We start from the raw sequence: 19483 nt of genomic DNA, 5'->3' as shown, positions 1-19483 counted from the left end.
AATGGTAGCTGCCCTTCTATGACAAGAGAAGTAAGCACAGGTGATAAGGAATCCAGCTGACAGAATTTAAAAGCTTTCAGCTTGGGAAGAGAGGAACTGGACCACTTATGCAGTTTCTCAAAGGAAGGTGCCACTGCCTGATGGGAAGGAGGAAAAGGTAGACTATTCTTCCATTTGACAGCAAATAACAGATTGATTCTAAGATTTTACACCAGAGTAACAATACTACTATGCCATCCATAATAGGAGTTATGATCTGCTTAAGTATACATGTTGGTCAAGTGGCAACACTGAATAGACATCATGAGAAGGTAAAGAAAAATCTTTCCGAAAAGTTGTTGCTGTTCACCCAGTTTATTCAGTGTACTGGACAGTTTTGTTTTTTCTCTTTCTCCTTCCAGATGGTAAGTGCTGTTAGCTGCTGTAAATATAAACTTTGGTTTTACTAAGGAATGTAGAAAGTCATTTCAATGTGACTATTTATCTTTATATGGGGAATCTTCCTGTGGCACTGGATGAGATGTTAACATGAAAAATATGAAGCTGCCCTTCCTGCTGTCACCAAAAGTTCATTTATCACTACAAGGATATTCCAGGCACTGAGATAAGGAGAGGTAGGGAGAAGCAAGGGATGATACAGTATGAGATTAGCGCAATGCAGGAAGACAAGATGCTTAGAATGAATATGATAATTACATTGAACAAGGAGGTAAGAATATGTGCATATTATGATGTCACAAATGAAGAAAATGAAATGTTATGATACTGATAAAATCCTGTTGAAAATGTGGTCATTTAAACGGATAGCTTGGAAGGGTCATCTGCTAGGAATGGCATTTTTTGTTGATCTCTCTGCAACAGACACTTCTGCAAATAGTTGTGAAGTCCCATTGAAAATATCTAAATTGTCACCATGAAAAGAGATTTCAAGTTCTGTTGAGATCTAATTCCCCAAATTTTCATCTCAATTTTTCCACCAGAATCTATGGGAGAAGATTCGATGGCTTCTGTTAGATTTGAGTAGTTTTTTGTTGAGCTGAATTGTTTAATGCTTCTGCACATTTCTAGCATGAAAGTTTTTCATCTATTCCTTTTGTTCTGAGGACAAATGCAGAATTGTCCATATAATATAATCTACCTTTATCCCAGTCAAATTGGTAGGATTTACTTCATATGCCTATCCACAAAGGGCTAATGCAAGTAAGGGATTCAGTTCTCTTACTGTTATACCATGCATGCCAAGGAATTATTTTATTAAGATTGATTTCTGTGGAATCTGGATGTGACGGGTGTACACCCACAGATTAAAGCTAGAGTACTCTGGAAAAGATATGACATCTGGCTTTTGCACATCCAGCATTAAGTGAGATGGATTCCATCCCACAGATAGCTAAATTAGATGACTGAAACTGGATCCTGTGAATATCCCGAAGGATGAGGAGCTATAGCTGCCTTGACTTAATATGTTCATGATCATTCCACTTCCATTTGCACTGGCTACATGGCAGCATTGAAAGTGCAATTTAAGCTAAGCATGATGGAACTCATATGCTAACAATGCAAGTACCATCAGTGTGTCAGTTATTGTAATCTCCCCATGACAGGTAATGCATGATTTAGTGTGCATTGCATTCATCAGCTGCCTACAGTCTGCTATCATTTGCCAGGCAGCTATCTCTATTAACATACTTACAAGGACTTACTGTATAACACAAAATTACTGAGATGTCACTTGTTTTTAAAAGGAGCCACTGAATTATTTTCACTATTTCCACTCCTCAGACAGGAAGTACCTTTTGTGCTATCTGCATATATGCAAAGTAACTTCCCATCTTTCCTATGTCAACAATTATTTCACTACAGAAAATACCCTTGTAGACACATATGAACATACTTTTGTACCTCTATCATACAGTTTACATAGCAATGTTTCCCTTGTAGACACATACAAACATACTTTTGTACCTCTATCATACAGTTTACATAGCAATGTTTCCCTTGTAGACACATACAAACATACTTTGGTACCTCTATCATACAGTTTACATAGCAATGTTTCCCTTGTAGACACATACAAACATACTTTTGTACCTCTATCATACAGTTTACATAGCAATGTTTCCCTTGTAGACACATACAAACATACTTTGGTACCTCTATCATACAGTTTACATAGCAATGTTTCCCTTGTAGACACATACAAACATACTTTTGTACCTCTATCATACAGTTTACATAGCAATGTTTCCCTTGTAGACACATACAAACATACTTTGGTACCTCTATCATACAGTTTACATAGCAATGTTTCCCTTGTAGACACATACAAACATACTTTCGTACCTTTATCATACAGTTTACATAGCAATGCTTCTTTAAAAAAGCCTCTGTATGTGTTTCTTTTCATATTCACTTTAAAATGAAATGGAAAAAAGCTGCCTCTGCAAGGAATTTTTATTGGCGAAACATATAATTTACTTTGGCTTCATAAATCAAAGTGCAGTCATCCTGCAAAGTATGGGTAGCCCATTTATAAATATTCCATCAGGAGGCATAGAGGTATAGTATATTATGTCTGCTGTTTCAAATAAATAACATTCCCAATTCCTGGTCATCTGTATATGATATCTTTTATTACGATATGGTGCTTGCCATCATGTTAGTTAATTTTGTTCCTGCGATTCAAGTTGTAATTGATTATTATAGTACTTGCCCTGGGGACAAAGTATCTTTTTATCCAGCGTATTGTTTCAAGTTTTCACCATTCTTTAAAAAATAATCTATAAGAAATATCTTAGTCTGTGCAATAAGTTTTATGGTTCGTTATTGTTATTTTTCTTTTTTTCCCTAAGCTCAACATGTGTATGTAGTCTGTAATATGTACTGCATACATCCTTCTGTTCTCTACCTGCACTTTGGTTTTGCAAAAAGATGCATTTCAACATCATTTACATGAAGCTTGTGGATGATTTCTATTGGCTTTAGCTCTGTCCTAGGTTCCTGTATACCCCTAAATTCCTCTCCTGTTGGAGAAATTCTTTTTAGCAGAGCACACAAGAATTGATAAACATTCCCGTGCTGGGAATGTCCTTGAATCCATCTTGGGAGTTTAGATAGCAGGCATAGGGTGGCTTCCCCCAACATGCAGCTGCAGGGAGTGGAGTGCAGCTGCAGGTGGGCAGAGTTTAGCCAGCCCCAGAGGCTGACCCTCAGATTGTTATGGTATGCTGACCTATTGATGCCTTACAAATAACTCTGGACCCTCTGACTGTAACCAATCTTAAGCTAGAATGCATATAAGTTACTGTATCACGGAAATAAAGTGGATTTGACCATCTAACCATATTGGTGAACAAAGAGTCATCTTCCCATAGCGCTCCACCGAACGTGTTCTCCAACACTCTCCCTCTGTGGTTCCAATGGGAGAGAAAAAGGCATGAAAAGACCTGTTTCTCCCGCCTGCCCTGCAGGTGTGAAGGCGGGGAGCAAAGGCCCCTTCCAGCACGAGGGGTGCCCGTGCAGTGCCCACACTGCAATCGGGCTGGGGATTGGCTGTGGTCTTCACGCCTAGGCAGTGTTACTCTGCTCTTTGTCTAGGGAGAGTATAAATATTGGGGGACTTCCCACTTTTGGGGGTTCCCACCTTGGAGTTCGTGCCCCACCTTAGAGTTCTCCCTGCCGCCTGGAAGGATCCTGCAGCAGGAGCCCCTGGCGCTCTGCTCCCAAGGAGGCTTTCCACCATTAGCTCCCTTTATGCAGGCTCAATAGGCCTTAACGACCCTCCCATGGCCTCTGAAAGAGAGGGGACAAGCAGCTGGACCGCCCTTCTTTCAGCCAGCCTGACTCACCTGTGAGTAACTTTGGCTCAGCTTTATTATTGAGTGGTGAACGCTATTATTTAATATCTCAAGCCTTTTCCAACTTCTGACTTCCAAAATAGTCAAATTACCTGTGGTACCCTTGTAGATCTTCTCAACCAAACTGAATCTGCTAATTAAAAGTAAATTAATTTCTGTATATAGTTTTAGGGGCAGGTTTTTGGGAAAATGAAATAATTATATTTTTATATCGAGTTCCTGACGCGGCCGCATTAATTCCCTGCCTCCACAACAAGCTCACAGGGCCAATTACTTCTAGTAATTTTTACAGTCGCTCAGAGAGTCATGCAACACTGAGTTTTCAATTTCAAGATATTGTAGTGAATTTTAATGATAAACTTCTACTTGGAAACAATTGCAGTGGTTTTGTGTTGGACTTCAAAATTCTGTATGTTTTGTGCATTAAAATTATTTCTGGCTTGTAAGTAGCTCAGAATGAAAAAATCCTGAGAAGCCTGTGTCAGACTTTATTACTGAGTACAGCCCTAAGTAGCTGAGAAATAGCTTATCCTTAGGTAAGCTGTTAAAAGATGGACTGACTCACTTACTGCAGCTAAATAAGTCAGAATGCCTAAGGAGTGACGATGTATACTAGACAAAGCTATAATGGATCTGAAGTGCAATTATCTTACACTTCAGCTGTAAACTGTTTGGGACAGGAACTATACATACAGTGAGTCCTCCAAGGTACAGGGTAATTCAATACAAATGAACCATAGCAATAATAAATTATTAATATATGGCATTAGTGAGGCTAGTAAGTAGTTGAAGGAAACGGAGTGTTCAACACTTGCCATTGTATGCCTGTAAAAAAACAGGTGATATGCTAGGAAGATCTGAATGAGAGCAACTTACATGGTTAGATCTGCTCTGTGAATTCCAAATTCTAGCTCTGCCTATCTAATCCAGATTGGTTAGAAATGTGATCCTTTTTTTCTAATAAATTACATTGAAATTTTAAAAAGACCTGAAAAAAAATAGACCAATGATGAGTTTGGTTACTTTTGAATTAATGTTTGACCAACTGAAGTAAAATAATTAAGAGAGAGTTATATGAAAAAATGTCAAAGTTTTCCTGAACAATGCAATTTAATTTGGAGATAATGCATATAAATGTTTATAAATACCTAAAGATAGGTGTCAAGAGGATGGATCTGATCTCTTTTCAGTGATGGCCAGTGATGGGACAAAGGGCAATGGATGCAAAATAGGACACAAGAAGTTCCACCTAAACATAGGGATCAACTTCTTCACTTTGAGGGTAATAGAACACTAGAATAGGCTGCCCAAGGAAGCTGTGCAGTCTCCTTTTGTGGAGACTTTTAAAACCTGCCTGGACATTTTCCTCTACAATCTGAGATCTAGGTGAACCTGCCTTAGAAGGGATGATGAACTAGCTGATCCACAGAAACCCCTTCCAGTCCCCACCATTCTGTGATTCTGTGATCCAAATTTTTCCTGCTGTACCAATCTGAAGGAAAGGGCTTTCTCTTTAAAAAGAAAAGTATATAAAAATACTTTACTGCTAGTGTGCTAGTTTGAAGCTAGCTAGAATGTTTTGGTGAGACGAACTAGATCATAGGCTGCGAAAGGAAAACAGTGGTGATGTCTACTTCCCTCAGAGTCTTGCTGAAGAAGAAACGAAAACATTAGATAACACTCTCGCCATTTTGCCTCACACTCTGCCTCGGGCTGCTGGCTGAGCAACATCTTACTTCCTAACCTCATTTTCCATTTGGCCCAACCCACCTTTGCTGCATAACCTCTTGGCTGAACCTCTATTTTTCTTTATGACTGGGGTAAGGTTGAGAGGGGCAGGGGGAAGGTGCAGGGGTGGTTGAGAGCCCCTCCTGGGGACTCAGGTTTCTGGGAGGGGAGTTGTGTTTCTGTTTTTACCTTTTTACCTTGTATATTTCTGTATGTAACTGTATATACTGTAAATATATGCTTGTATATTGTGCTAGCTGTAAATAAATAGCTTCATCTATATTCCCAGAGCTGACTGAGTCTAGTCTGGGTGATTTCTAAAGTGTGGGGGGGTGGGGAACACCCAAATCATCATAAACCATTCAGATCATAATTTACTTCAGAAATATGCATTAATTAACCTTTCTAATGCACATGTGCATCACTGTTACAGCCAAAAAAAAAAATAATGGTGTAGAGTCCACAAATAATTTTAGATAATTGAATTGAGACTTAAGGAATAGTCTGTGTGGGTTTTTTGTGTGGTCGGTTGTTTTTTTAGGATAGCATCTAAGCTATTGGAAAGAATATTCATGAATCTTGAAGTTAGTTGAAAATAGTTACTTTAAATGCATAGGGCTTCTAACTTTGGATGCCTTTCTGATTGGAGTGTGAGTCACAGTTCTGATTTCTGAAATCTGTGTTTTAAAGCAATTGGAACATATTTAAATGCAGCATGAATGACAATAACAGATTTTCTGTAGATAGTTAAATCTATTGTTAATAGTAATGAAGACAAAATTATACTACATTCTCAACAATTCTATTTGCAGGATACTTCCAAGGATAAAGAAAACTGGCTATATAGTAGTAGGAAAACTTGCGTGGTTTAATAGAAGTGTATGAGCAGGAAAAGTTTCTAAAAGCTGTTCCAGAGTAAACAGAAGTAATTTCCCTCTTGAAAAGCCCTAGTAGAATAGCCTGAATGTTTCTTTAAATGTCATTGCTGTAGTTAGCCAGTAACACTTTCTCCACTGAAGCACATACTTCGGCAGTAGAAGTTTCTTGCCAATGTAACTGTGCTGGTTGGCTATGATTGTCTTGTGAGCTAGAATGCACATCATACATTCCCATTCCTCCACTGAGACTGATGAGTGGAAGACCTCTGGAAAAGACCTGTTGTTAGCAGGTGACTACAAGGTGTGTACTTGGAGCACTGGGCTCTAGGTGTGCCATACTTGAACTGGCATTGATTTTGAAAAGCTCCTAGTTGTTCAGATAGTCCTGAAGTCTCAGAGTAGCCCATGGAAGTGCTTTCATAAAAGAAATAGTATGGCACTTACCAAATACCTCTAAGACTCTTAGGGAAGCTGTGTGCTTAGAATCCCTAACAGTCCCTGGAGGTCTATGCATATGTGATAATCTGTGGGCTCTATTTATGTACCCTTACTTTGATTTTGCTGGTGTAGATAAGATTTTCAGGCTAATTTGCTCTTGCCTATTTGTAGTTTCCTATTTTTTCGTGGGTGTTGCGAGGTAAAGCTCTAGTGGCCTCTTCAGGATAATTTCCTGACTGTTCTGGCTATGGTTAGAGAGCTGAAGATTCCTTTTGTATTCCTTTCATTGCAAAGTGCACAGTGTGCGTCTATAAACATTGCTTTTTGGCTGACATCATCAGTGCTACATTATCATTTTCATAATTCAATGATGCCAGCAAGAGTTATAGTTTAGGGCCTGAGAAATAAAACTCGTGTTGTAACAAAATGTTTCAGGAATATACTTTGCTGTAAAGCATCCTATATAATTTTGTAAATATTCATTACTGTTTGAACATACCATAATGTAGTTAGGTTGTTGCTTTGCACATTCTCTCTTCAGTTGTTTTTCCTTCGTCTGAGCTTCAAAAATAGAGAGGTTCTGTCTGTCTTTTAGGTGTTGCAGGAATCTTGAACTGCTTGTAATAAGAGAAGTAGGAATCTACTTTTATGTTCTTGATAGTTGCCTGTTAGGGCTGTCGAACATTGTGTGTTGTAAGAATATTTTTGTTTATAAAATGGAGGCAAAAGTGACTTATTTTTACATATTGTTTAGATGCTGTGGGGGGAAAATGAATGTAATAGTATGGGCAAGTAAGTGAAGGATGTCAAAGCTAGAAGGAAATTACATTAACAGTGGCTGGTTTGGAAAGAAAAGAGATGGGGAGCTAGTGAAAGCCAGAAAGGGATGGAAAAGGAATTGGAGATCAGAATAAAGAACTGGCCAGAGTGACTGAGTCTGAGATAGAGACTGCAGAGTGCAGTCTAGGGGGATGGGATGCTGGATGAAAGATCCAGAGGATCTAAATTTTCAAATCATCTCCCTGATTCTCTAAAAAGCAGCTAGATCTTGCAATAAATGAAGCAGGAGACTACTTTTCCATGCAGCCTTCCTTGATCGGATCTGCCTCGAGCAGTGAATTAATTTGAAGTATGTAGATGTGATGTCTTCACAGATACACACAGAGTCACAATTCAGAATGAGCAAACAAATAGAATTACAGTATTTTCACACATCTGCCGTTTGACTTTGCAGCTTTAATAATACATCTGTTTTTTTTTCTGTATATACTGAAAAGATAGAGTACATATAAGGATGCATACCCATTCACATTAACAAATGTGCATATTCAGGTATATACAAACTACAAACGGACATACCAACAGAGGTATTTGCACATAGGTGCATGCTCACAAAATCAGGAGGGCACAGGACCATGCATACCTGCACATGTACAGGAACAAATTCATATGCAAGAAGTGAGAGGCACATAACCATGACAAGCACTGCATGACTACACACACAGATACCTACACACCATGGTTCCCTTCATAGCTAAATAAAGTGACAGAAAGGCTTGGAGCTGTGCAAACATGGTTAAAAGACACCCACACAGTCATGACTGTCTCGGGCTGCAAAAAAAGGGGAATACTGAAAAATAGTGTCTGGGAGAACAAAACAGGAGAGTCAACCCATCAAATGTCTGGAGCTAAAATAATGCCAGAGAGTATACCCCAGCCAAAAGCACTGCCAGCAACTAAGTCAGTCACACAGCAAGAGCAGTCATCCACACATACATACATTGCGAGAAAAATATCCACCACCTGCCAGCTGGCTACTAGCAACCATGACCTCTGTGTGTGTGTGGTCAGCATGTTGGCACCAGTGTTGGAAGAGGAGTGAAAAGAAAGGAAACAGCAATAGGAAATCAGAAACAACAGAGGTGAAATGGAATCAGTGTTTCCAGTCAAAACATTTGTTTAATAGAAACAGCAGTTTGGAATGTGTACAATTTATGTTTTACTCAGTGAAAGGTCCTGGTCATGTGTGAAACTTCAGTAGCAGGAGGTCCTGTATATGTGAAGCACATTGCTCCACTTAAGCACACATCAGATGTCTTGAAAATGCCAGACAATGAAACAGGTGGCTAATTGGCTCCCACTCTTTCAATTTGTGCAATAAGAAGAAATTTGGTCAAGTGGTGAGAAAAGAATGCTCAGCCAGATCTCCTGGTGGTGTTCTAGGCTGCCTCTCTGAAGTGCTGTGTAATCTTGGGTGACTCATTTGTGCTCTTTGTGTCTAAGTCTACTATGTGTAAAATAAAGGTAATGCTTCTTTACCTCTTAGGGCTACAGGAAGATTGAAATAATGTATATAAAACTCCTTAAGGTTCATGAAAAATATCAAGTAGAGGAAAGATGAATTACAAATGAAATTCCTGAAATCTCTCTTTGAGTCAGACACAATGTTGCAGGGTGGATTTGAGCATTTCATGGCAGTCAAATTCTGTTTTCATGCTGATTCCACATCTGTTTCTCCTGTATTTTGTTAGGATAGTTTTCACTATGATAAAATAACTTTTTTTTTCCCAGTGTCATACTATTGCTGTATGGTATTTCTACACCTAATATCTTTGAAAAAAAAGAAAATTTGGCCTTGATTTCAGTATTTTCTTACATGCTTTGAATAGTTAATACCCATTTTTATTGTATTGTTCTTACCTATTGCCTTCTGAACACTTCTTTGCAAGCCTTGATCCTAAAGAAAAAACATCCAACTTTAATGCTTATGTATTCCTCCCTAGGGAATAAGCTATAAATGGGGAGCTCATCTAATCACCTATTCTTATTTAAAGTGGTAGGAGGTTTTGTGTTAACTTGATTTAATGCTGTGTTGCCTTCACTTTCGGCTTGTAAGGAACTGTTACAAACCACCATAGTGAGAATCTTTTTTGTTATGCCAGGCTTCCTGCCTTGGCTTTTGCTCTGTCATGAGACCTAGCATTTAGTCAGTCAACTCACTTAACCATCCAGACATCCATCAGGATGAGTGTGGTTTTGGCCAGGAACTTAATCCAAGATCTAAGAACACAGATAAACTGTTGAAATGCTAAGCACAATAAGTTTTTCTTGCAAAAAGTTAACATTTTTTTAACATAAAAATATCTTAATAAAAAAGTTCCAGAGAAGAAAGATACTGTTTTTTTCTATCATGTGAATTCTCCTCATGGACTAAATATAGAAGTGCTCAGAATTTCTTCATGAGACATTTTCTCATTGATAAGAATCATTCTAGAAAACTTAATATATACAGGTTGTTGTTGCTTTTGACAAAAGACATTTAAGAAGATAAAGAGGACTAGGCACTTCAGTGAGGTGGAATATTGCTTGGAATAACTGTGTTTTGTACTGAAATGTGTTTTATCTTGAGCTTTTTGTCTTCATGTGATATTTCATTGCAGTGCATCAAAGCCCATTTGGAAACTGCATGGAAAGGATTCCTCTGAGGAGATGCTTTACCGGGTGAGTGGAGGCAGTTGTAGATCTGCTTTGCCTGTATTCTGAGCCCATCAGATAGGAAAAATCCAATTCAGAAGCCATGTGCTGAAAAGTAAGACATTTTCACTCAGGCTTGATGCCATGTTCATATGGTTACATGACTTTTGGATAGAGCTGGCTGCCATCTGGCTTGTGCAAAGTATGGCAGAGTGAAAACCCAACTGTCTGCACCCATTTGTCTGAACATACCCAACATGTAGTTAGAGAAACAAGATGCAATTCACTGCTTAGTAAAACACCTTCTGAATTTTTCAGTTTCATTTCTGATCTCATACTGCGTTTAAACAATATATTCATTGCTACAGTGTTCATCTCATATATGCCATTGATGTAGCTAAACCAGTGTGCAAATGAACAAAAATTACACAGCTGCTCTTTGAGTAAATGATTGGATTAAAAACTGGCTTTACATCTAGCTGACTACATTAATGAAAAAAAAAAGCTGGTTTGATTAGAGGATAATTTAAATGAAGAATCATACACCAAAAAATGTTACCTTTGAAAATAATTGTTGAGAACAAATTTGTCTTTTTGTGTAAAAGCTTGGATGTGTGATTTAGATTTGTTTATATGTATTTTTCAGCAGAGTAAAGGAAATGCTAGTCAAAACCTGATCACTGAAAAAAAAGGATGTATTAGAAAATGCTTGGGAAAGTTGCAGAATATTATGAACTTACAGGTTTTGTTTTTTAATCAGTTTATAATATCTGGGACCATTTAGGGAGAACATGTAAAGCTGGACTGAATTTAAGCTTTATAAATAGCCTGAGCCCAAGGACTTCTAAGGTGTTTGAGCCTGGAAGCAAGTACACTGGCTAAGGCTTGGATGTTGGTATGTTTCACCATTATTTCTTTTGTTCTTAGGTTAGAAACTTCTCAGTGCATTGACCAGTGCTTCAAGTGAGCTATGTAGGGTGATCCTTTCCATGTTTTCATTCTGCTTAACTCAAAAATCTTTAGCCTTGTGTACTGAGACCTGGATCATAGCTATACATTACTATACAAAAGTGAGTGGTAACTGCCTCTGAGGAGGTAAGGATCAAATACTGCAGCACATTTCCCAGGGGCTCCAGGTCCCTGAAGCTGCCCTGCCAGATGGTAAATGCAGTTCAAATCAGTCCCCAAAGCTGCTTCTTGCAGAAAATGCCAGAAACACTTGTATCTGAGTAGAACTGGCAGGCAGCAGGAGACTTGCCAGATTCATTTTGAAATTAAATGTCTTGGGTTCAGTTCTGCTTCTCACTTTCAGACATGGCTGCTTCCCAGCTGGAGACATCCCCCATCAATCACCTTGGCCTGAATGTACAAGATGACATCTTAAAAGGCTAGCTCAGTGCTGCCCATCTCCTTTACGGAGCAGGCATATGGATTTTGTTAGCAAGACAGTACAGGGAGCTAGAACTACAGTACCTAGCACAGGAAACACACTGGGGCAGTGCAGTACAAATAACTGTCTCAGTACCCAAAACATTAAGATAAGTGTTTGTTTGATGAGGTGTGGGTTGGTTTTTTTTTGTTTGTTTGTGTGGGTTTTGTTTGTTTGTTTTGGGGTTTTTGTTTGTTCATATTGTTTTTCTTGTGGAAGAGGTATTACTGGTCCCTGCAGAAGCTAGATTTCAGCTGAGCATGCATATAACATACTGTTGTTAAAATACACACAAATTCTTCAGACTATTATTGATAGTCTCTAAAGCATGATCAATTAAAGCTCAGATGAAAAAGTCTGATGAGATAGTGTGTAAAACAGCCAAGATTAGGGCTAAAGCTTACCCTGAGGTTCACGTTTCAGTCCATTTTACTAACAAATGTAAGCTCTGAGAAGCAGGTGAATTTACAAAGTGTACGGTTCCATTTCCCTGTGTCTTTTCATGCAAGTGGTACCTACAAGAGACAGAGTACAATTAAGTGAAGCATTGTGGTTGCCTCCATCTGCAAATTTCAGCGCTCGTTTCAGTAGTATGAGGTGCTGAGTCTTTGCATGCCAGTGGGAAAATTAAAGCTGAAGTGATTATTTATACTCCTTGAAGGAACTGGAAAAATTGAAAGATCTGATTTCATTTAGTGCAGAAACCTCTTCCTCACACCTAGGGAAAATACAACATACAAACAAGATCTGAACAAATGTAGTTTCAGTAGGAAAGCTGTTCAATCCTTTTTTCATACACAGCACACTGCATCCATCCCTGATAAGGACATTAGACAAGACTGTACTGTTTACCTTTTTGCCATATACTCAATATGTAACCTTAGTGAAGTAATGTAATCTCTTCGTCCTTCTCTTGTCCAAGCATAGGCTCTCTTTGCTCACTGAGATTACAAGCTCTGGAGCATAGCAAGAGTTTTGGTTCAGCACCAAACCCACTGTAAATATCTGAGTGCCAGAGAAATAAAATTGTGACCTGTTCTGAACAACTTGTAGTCAGAGGATATAATTTCATTTGGTGCTCTAACTTACAACTTCTCTTTGGTAGGGAGTATTATTCTTCCATTGGATATAGAGAGCCTGAGAATACGAGTCGACTAAGTTAGTCTGAAGTTTGGCTTTGCTCATACCTCCTCTAGCTCATGAAATCTGGAAAGTCAGTTGTATGCAGAGTGTTCTTCTCCATGTTGCAAAGGCTTGCATCTCCACCTATGATTGTTTTTTCTCATATGTTTGTTTCACTCAACCTCTGAATTTTAAAGGCAAATGATTTAATTGAATTTAGTTTTTCCAACACTGGACCACCCACTTACCCTGGGCCCTCTGAAACTAAAGGGCAAAACATCTAAGTTCTTTGTTCACCCTCAACTTTGCTAGTATTATTTTACTGGAATAATTTTATATAATACCTGATAATTAGTAGTAATAGTTTTTTAACTTCTGCAGCTGTGAAAACCAGACATCTCTAGCAAAAACATAAAGAATATTAGGCAGTAAGCTACATTATCCCTGCAGCTTGTCTCAGCTAAAAAAAAAAAAATCTCTGTGATGTAACTCTCATAACTTTGGTTCTTGTTACTGATTATATTCATGGGTTTTGGTTTGCCTTTTTTGTTTGTTTCTTACATGATCTCAGTCCTAGAAGCATCTAACAAAGGCATCAAGGCAGACAGCTTCATAAAGGGAAAAGACACTTCTTTGTATTGTGCCTTTTCTTTTAAAGAAGATCCAAGGACAGCAGAGGAAATTATAGAGCAGTCCCCACTAGAAACATGACATATAGCCTTTATTTTACTGTCCTATTTGTCACATGCCAATACTCAGAATGTGGGATGTTATAAAGATCTTGGAAACAAGCTGCAAACCCTACAGCTATTGTACCATTTTAATTCTCCACCCCCACAGCTGGACCCCAGATCATAATAGAACAAAAGGCCTTGCCACATATTCACTATGTGTCTGCAGCACAGCTACATTCTCATTAACAAGTTTGGAAGTGGTGTTGTCCATGCTTTGCACATTGGTATGGGGATTCAGGGAGTTGGCATGGATGTTAGTCTCAGTTTTCCAGCTAATGTGTGGAGTAACTTTAGCTATGACATCTATCCTCCAGGTGTTGCACCTTAGCAGAGGATAGCATAATAAGAAAGCATGAATAAAGGCAGCATCTCTAACGTTTTAGGAGATGTCTGTCAAACACGACTCCCTGACATGGGGTAACACAGAGATAATTAATCTGCCTTGACAGGAAAGCAGTAATGACTCAGCTATCTTGAGACAAATTCGTGCAAGCCCAGGAAAAGAGTTTGTGTGAAGATGTATCTATTTTTGGTCCGTATTGTCAGAGATATCCCTTTTAGCCACACAGTGTATGAACACAATATATGCTTAGAACAAAAGCTAATTGGAAACTGGGCTATCAGTGTTAGTGAAATGTCCTGGTTTCAGCCAGCATAGAGTTAATTTTTTTTCCCAGTAGTTGGTACAGTGCTGTGCTTTGGATTTAGTACGAGGAGAATGTTGATGTTTTACTTGTTGCTAAGTGGTGCATATCCTGAGCCATGGCCTTTTCAGCTTCCTGAGCTCTGCCAGCAAAGAGGTGCACAAGATGCTGGGAGGGAGCTTAACCAGGAAGAGACAGCCCAAACTAGCTAAAGGGATATTCCATAACATAAGACATTATGTTCAGTACAGAAACAGGAGGGTGTTAGCTGGGAGGACTGATTCTTGCTTGGGCACTGACTGGTCATTGGTCAGCAGGAGGTGGTGAGCAATCGCATTGTGCATCACTTGTCTTTCTTGGATTTATTTCTCTCTGTTTCTGTTATCTACCTTCTCATTACAATTGTTATTATTATTACATATTATTTCAATTATTAGACTGTTCTTATTCAATGAGTTTTACTTTTTTTACCTCTGATTCTTCTCCCCATATCAGCAGGGATTGGGGTGAGAGGTGAGTGAATGACTGTGTGGAGATTATTTTCCAACTGGGTTTAAACCATGACGCAAAGGCAGAAAGAAAGGAAGGTTAAAATTGTTCAGTGTGTGATTTTAGATATGATTCTGTATCAAGTGTTTTCCAGTTACATGGCTGACTGTTATGTATGCATGTGTATCATTACCATGATTTTAAGGGTTGTTATCAATAGACATTTTGTGAACAATTTTGAAGAGTATAGAGAGACCACATGATGGCACATCAAGTTATCACCAAAAGACTGGGCCAACAATGCATTTTCTTATCTGGTATTCTATGGCATATACAAGAAAGAGATTTTCAGAGACAAAAGCCGTAGAATGTGTCTCAATGGATAACATCATACAAAAATTGTATTTACCTCAAGAAGAGTGGAGGCGACATATGGTGTTAGGTTGTGTAGGCCCTTGCTGATAATCATGATTTGATGTTACTGGCAAAGGAATACCCAGCTGGGCACTCAGTAAGAGTATGTTTAGCTGTGTGGCTTTTAACTTGCCTTTGACTTAACTTGAGGATCCTGTTTCCATTTTTCTTGGGCATTGTACATCTTCTGTGCCCAGTTCAATAGACTTTGTAAACTGTGAGTTTACAAAGCATTGCAAGGCTTGTGTTTGCCAGTAGTCCAGTTTGTGGGTGAAACTTGGTGGACTAGACTCCAGATTATTCATCCACCATTTCTAGTGAACATATTATAGTTACATCTGGGATTTCTGATAGCATCAATTGCATCCATAGTTTAGATCTGATAGATCTAATTGCTCAAAACTGTAATGCTATATTTTTTGGTGTTCACATGAAGTAGTCATAGGAACACCACGGGAACTTTTGATTGTCCCTGTGTCAAAGCATTTACTCTGATTCATTGGTCTAGAATTGAATCCATCCAAGTTAAGTTCATCCAAGTTAATTTCATGGGAAGACACTATTCTGAACTCATGAGTTACTTCAGAAACAAATAAGCTTGTAATGTCCAAATTTCCATGTCTGCATAAGAGTGATAGCCATTTTCAGATTCAGATATGACATAAACCACTGTGTTTTTAGGGCATTATTACCAACATCTGTGAATGTATTGTTACCTAAGGATCTCAAAGCTTCTCAAAAATATTAAACTTGTCCTACTCTAGGTTGTAGTATCAGGTATGCAATGAAACAGTTGATAAAATAAATAACTAAATAAAGTGTTAGTAAATGAGGACACAGATGATATAACTCCTTTCTGACCTCTAACAAAATGTAGCTTATGAAAGTAGGAAGTATCTCTTTTTTCCCATATGGGTGAGTTCTTGAAAGGTTTGAGCTAACTGCACAGAAAATCACTGTAACTGTTCATACTCCTCCTCACCTCTGGCACATCACAGACTGTCCATCAAGCAAAGGTTCCTACAGGCACAGAATGTGTGAAGGCCACCCACATGAGAGTGAAAGCCAGAGACTGACTTTCTGTAGTGAAATCTTGCATGTCAGTAGTGGAACTAGGATTGAACCTCATTGGACGTGGCACTTGGTGCCATGGTCTAGCCTTGAGCTCTGTGGTAAAGGGTTGGACTTGATGATCTATGAGGTCTCTTCCAACCTTGTTGATACTGTGATACTGTGAAATCAGTAACCTCAGCTTTTTCAGTCCCAGCCCATGCTTGGGTTGCCTCAGAGTCTGACTTTTTTTTTCATCTAAATATCAAGCAGATTTATGTTAAAAGCAAAAAAGAGTCTGCTTCACATGAATATCTCCACTTATTCGTGATGCTACATTCTTGCTTTAGAAAAATGAATTTTTTATATACTTTCCTTAAAATGAAGTTTCCATTTTTCAGAATACAATTCCTTTAAACTGGGGGATATTCCTTAATTTTATTTTTCATAGAACAATCAAGAGTCAAATCTAACTACAACATTTTGTTTTGCACTAAAGATGACACTGTTTGGCTTGAGGTGGTGTTTCCTTTCAACTTTACGATGATTGAAAATGCTGGTTTGTGATTGGATTTTTTGCTTTGTATTTAAAAAAATGCCAACAACAGCAAAATTTAGCCACAGGCTCAGTTCTAATCTCCTGTCCTCTGTTGTACACACTAGGCCATGCTTTCCCTCTTATATATCAAATGAAATATTCTCTGGTGTTCATCAGTTTTCACAATAGCTCTCAATTAGAAGAAGATGTCTTCCAGGAGAGCACATAACACAGAATGTGAAAGCTGCTCCAAAATGTCAAATTTCAAGGTCTGTGATTAAGAATTTGATTTTGAATCACTTATGTTTTGAGAAGTTTTCTTTTCACACAAACTCCATACTAGAGACTGTGTGTGCAAATCACACAGTCCTGTCACAGCAGGAATATTAAGCTTTTCAAAAATCCTTTTTCCTCTAATGAAAATCCTCTTAGGAAGTGTTGTCCATTGCTGCCAATGTAAAGACTCATGTAGTCTCTGTGCCAGTAATAATTAATTTTTTTCCTGGAAGAGTAGGATGCTGAAATATGTGTAAGTAGCATGGTGTGTGATGAAAGCATGAAGGGGCACATAAACAAGCTCCAGTGGCACCAGAAACTTGGAAACATCTAGAAAACCTGCTACCAAGGAGTGATGTATATAGTTCTATTTATATTGCAGCAGTGTGTACAGAGTTTGGCTTTAATCAGTATTCTGTATGACAACTTCTGTTAAATTGATCTGAAGAAACAGCTTTAGCCCTCTTGAGTTCACAGTGACAAGCTAGATGAGCAAACTAGGAGATTAAGAGGCATAAGAAGGGCACTTTACCCAGTGTGATAAGAGAGGCAATTGCAGAGCTGAAAATCACCATCCAGGGCAGTGTGTGAAATCAATACAGTTTTGCTGTTTGATGATAAAGTAGCCTTCAGTGTCATACACAGTCATGTGTTTTCCTAACACTGCTTGATTACTATGAGTGACAATGAGTTAATCTTCCTCTTACAAAAGTGGAGGCTTAGCATATGAATAAAGCCAGCAACATTCTGGCTTGTACTAGAAACACTGTGGCCGACAGCAGTAGGCAGGTGATAATCCCACTGTATGCAGCACTGGTGAGGCCACACCTGAAGTATTGTGTTCAGTTCTGGGCCCTTCTCTAGAGGAAGGTTACTGAGGTGCTGGATTGTTTCCAGAGAAGGGCAACAAGGCTTGTGAAAGGCCTGAAGCATACGGCCTAAGAGGAGTATCTGAGGCAGAATGGTTGTTCAGTCTAGAGAAGAGGAGGCTGAGGGGAGACCTCATCACTCTCTACAACTACCTGAAGGGAGGCTGGAGTGAGTAGGAGGCTAGCCTTTTCTCCTTGCTGACAAGCAACAGGACTAGAGGAAATGGTTACAAGCTGCACCCGAGGAGCTGCATCAGGGGAAGTTTAGGCTGGATGTTAGAAAATACTTCTTCACTGAAAGGGTTATCAAACATTGGAACGGTCTGCCCAGGGTGACGATGGAGTCACCATCCCTAAGAATGTTCAAGTGGTGTGTGGACCTGGTGCTTAGGGACACGGTTTAATGTTGACCCTTCAGTGCTGTGTCGAAGATTGGACTGGATGATCCTCGAGGTCTCTTCTGACCAGATATATTTGTGATTCTGCGATTCTGTGAATAATACATCACCAACCCTCTTATTGCTGGACTGCTCTTCCAGCCAGCTTCCCTGGCTGGTATCTCTTGTTAGAACTACTAAGAAAATGCTAATGCGGTCTGCTGAAAAGAAACAGTTTTTCACAAGTATTTTTATGAAAAGTTAATTTATACTTTCTTCAAACTGTACAACTGCAAATATTTTGATTGAAAAAATGCTTTATGGAATGTGTTAATTATCTCCTAAACATTCTGAACATAGTGGCATTAGTTTCCTAGTCATTTAATATCAATAATACTGACTTCCTGCGTGGTCAATGCCAATAGGCCTTCCTAAAGGTAATTTGCCCCCACGAGTGTGCATCTCTCAACTGTTAGTTCACAAGTTTCTATCTTTCCCAGTGGAATCTTTTATGTTTGGGGTTTTTTTTTTTGGTAGGAGTTGTTGTTGTTGTTGTTTTTCTTTTCCCTTTCCCCCTTCTTGAACATAAACTACTTTACTCTGAATACCAGTAAGTGCATTGTATAGAGTTTGATCTGTGCACTTCAATACCTGTCATTCTTTCCTCAAGGAACAGTATCTGTGAAGAAACTGGCAAGGCAGCCTGCATAAAGCAGCTCATTTAATAACAGGAACAATTCATTAGAGGAAAAAGAATTTTAAAATACCAAGCAGTTGGCACCCAAATTGCTGCATTTGCCTTTGTGCTGACACTTGTGCTTATATGGCTGCACAGGGAGCTGAATCAAGGAACTGGATGGAAACTTCCTTTAGCAGAGTGAAGGGGTTGGTTTCTCACTTGGATGAGTTCCCTGACCCAAATTACCGTGCAACAACTAAGCATTCCTCTCAGTGGTAGCCCACACTTAGATCAACTTAATTTGTTCATTTCACCTTGGCTTAAGTGGTTGGTGAAAATTAGAATATCATTTTAAAGTTAGATTTTTGCTAGATCTATATTTCTGGAAGAAGTTATTTTTTGTTGTGTTAAGTCTGTGTCTATTCACATGTGCCAGTGGACAACTTCTTGCCTTTGCTCAGCTTCCTGCTCTGAACATCAACCCAAG

The 19483-nt window shown here is 38.8% G+C and overlaps 1 long non-coding RNA gene across 2 annotated transcripts in view; it reads left to right on the top strand.

The window, feature by feature from the left end:
* The first annotated feature begins 105 nt into the window (after positions 1–105).
* The window catches only part of LOC135176493 (uncharacterized), a 34684-nt gene continuing 15306 nt past the window's right edge, over positions 106–19483 (top strand). For both annotated transcript variants that reach the window (XR_010302681.1, XR_010302680.1), the window contains exons 1-2: positions 106–157; positions 10342–10402. This is a non-coding gene — a long non-coding RNA (uncharacterized LOC135176493). The remainder of the gene's footprint in view (positions 158–10341; positions 10403–19483) is intronic.

Source organism: Pogoniulus pusillus, chromosome 6 (assembly GCF_015220805.1).
Source record: "Pogoniulus pusillus isolate bPogPus1 chromosome 6, bPogPus1.pri, whole genome shotgun sequence".
Lineage (NCBI taxonomy): Eukaryota > Metazoa > Chordata > Aves > Piciformes > Lybiidae > Pogoniulus > Pogoniulus pusillus.
Note: the sequence above shows the minus strand (reverse complement) of the source record. Positions and strands in the feature narration are given on the sequence as shown.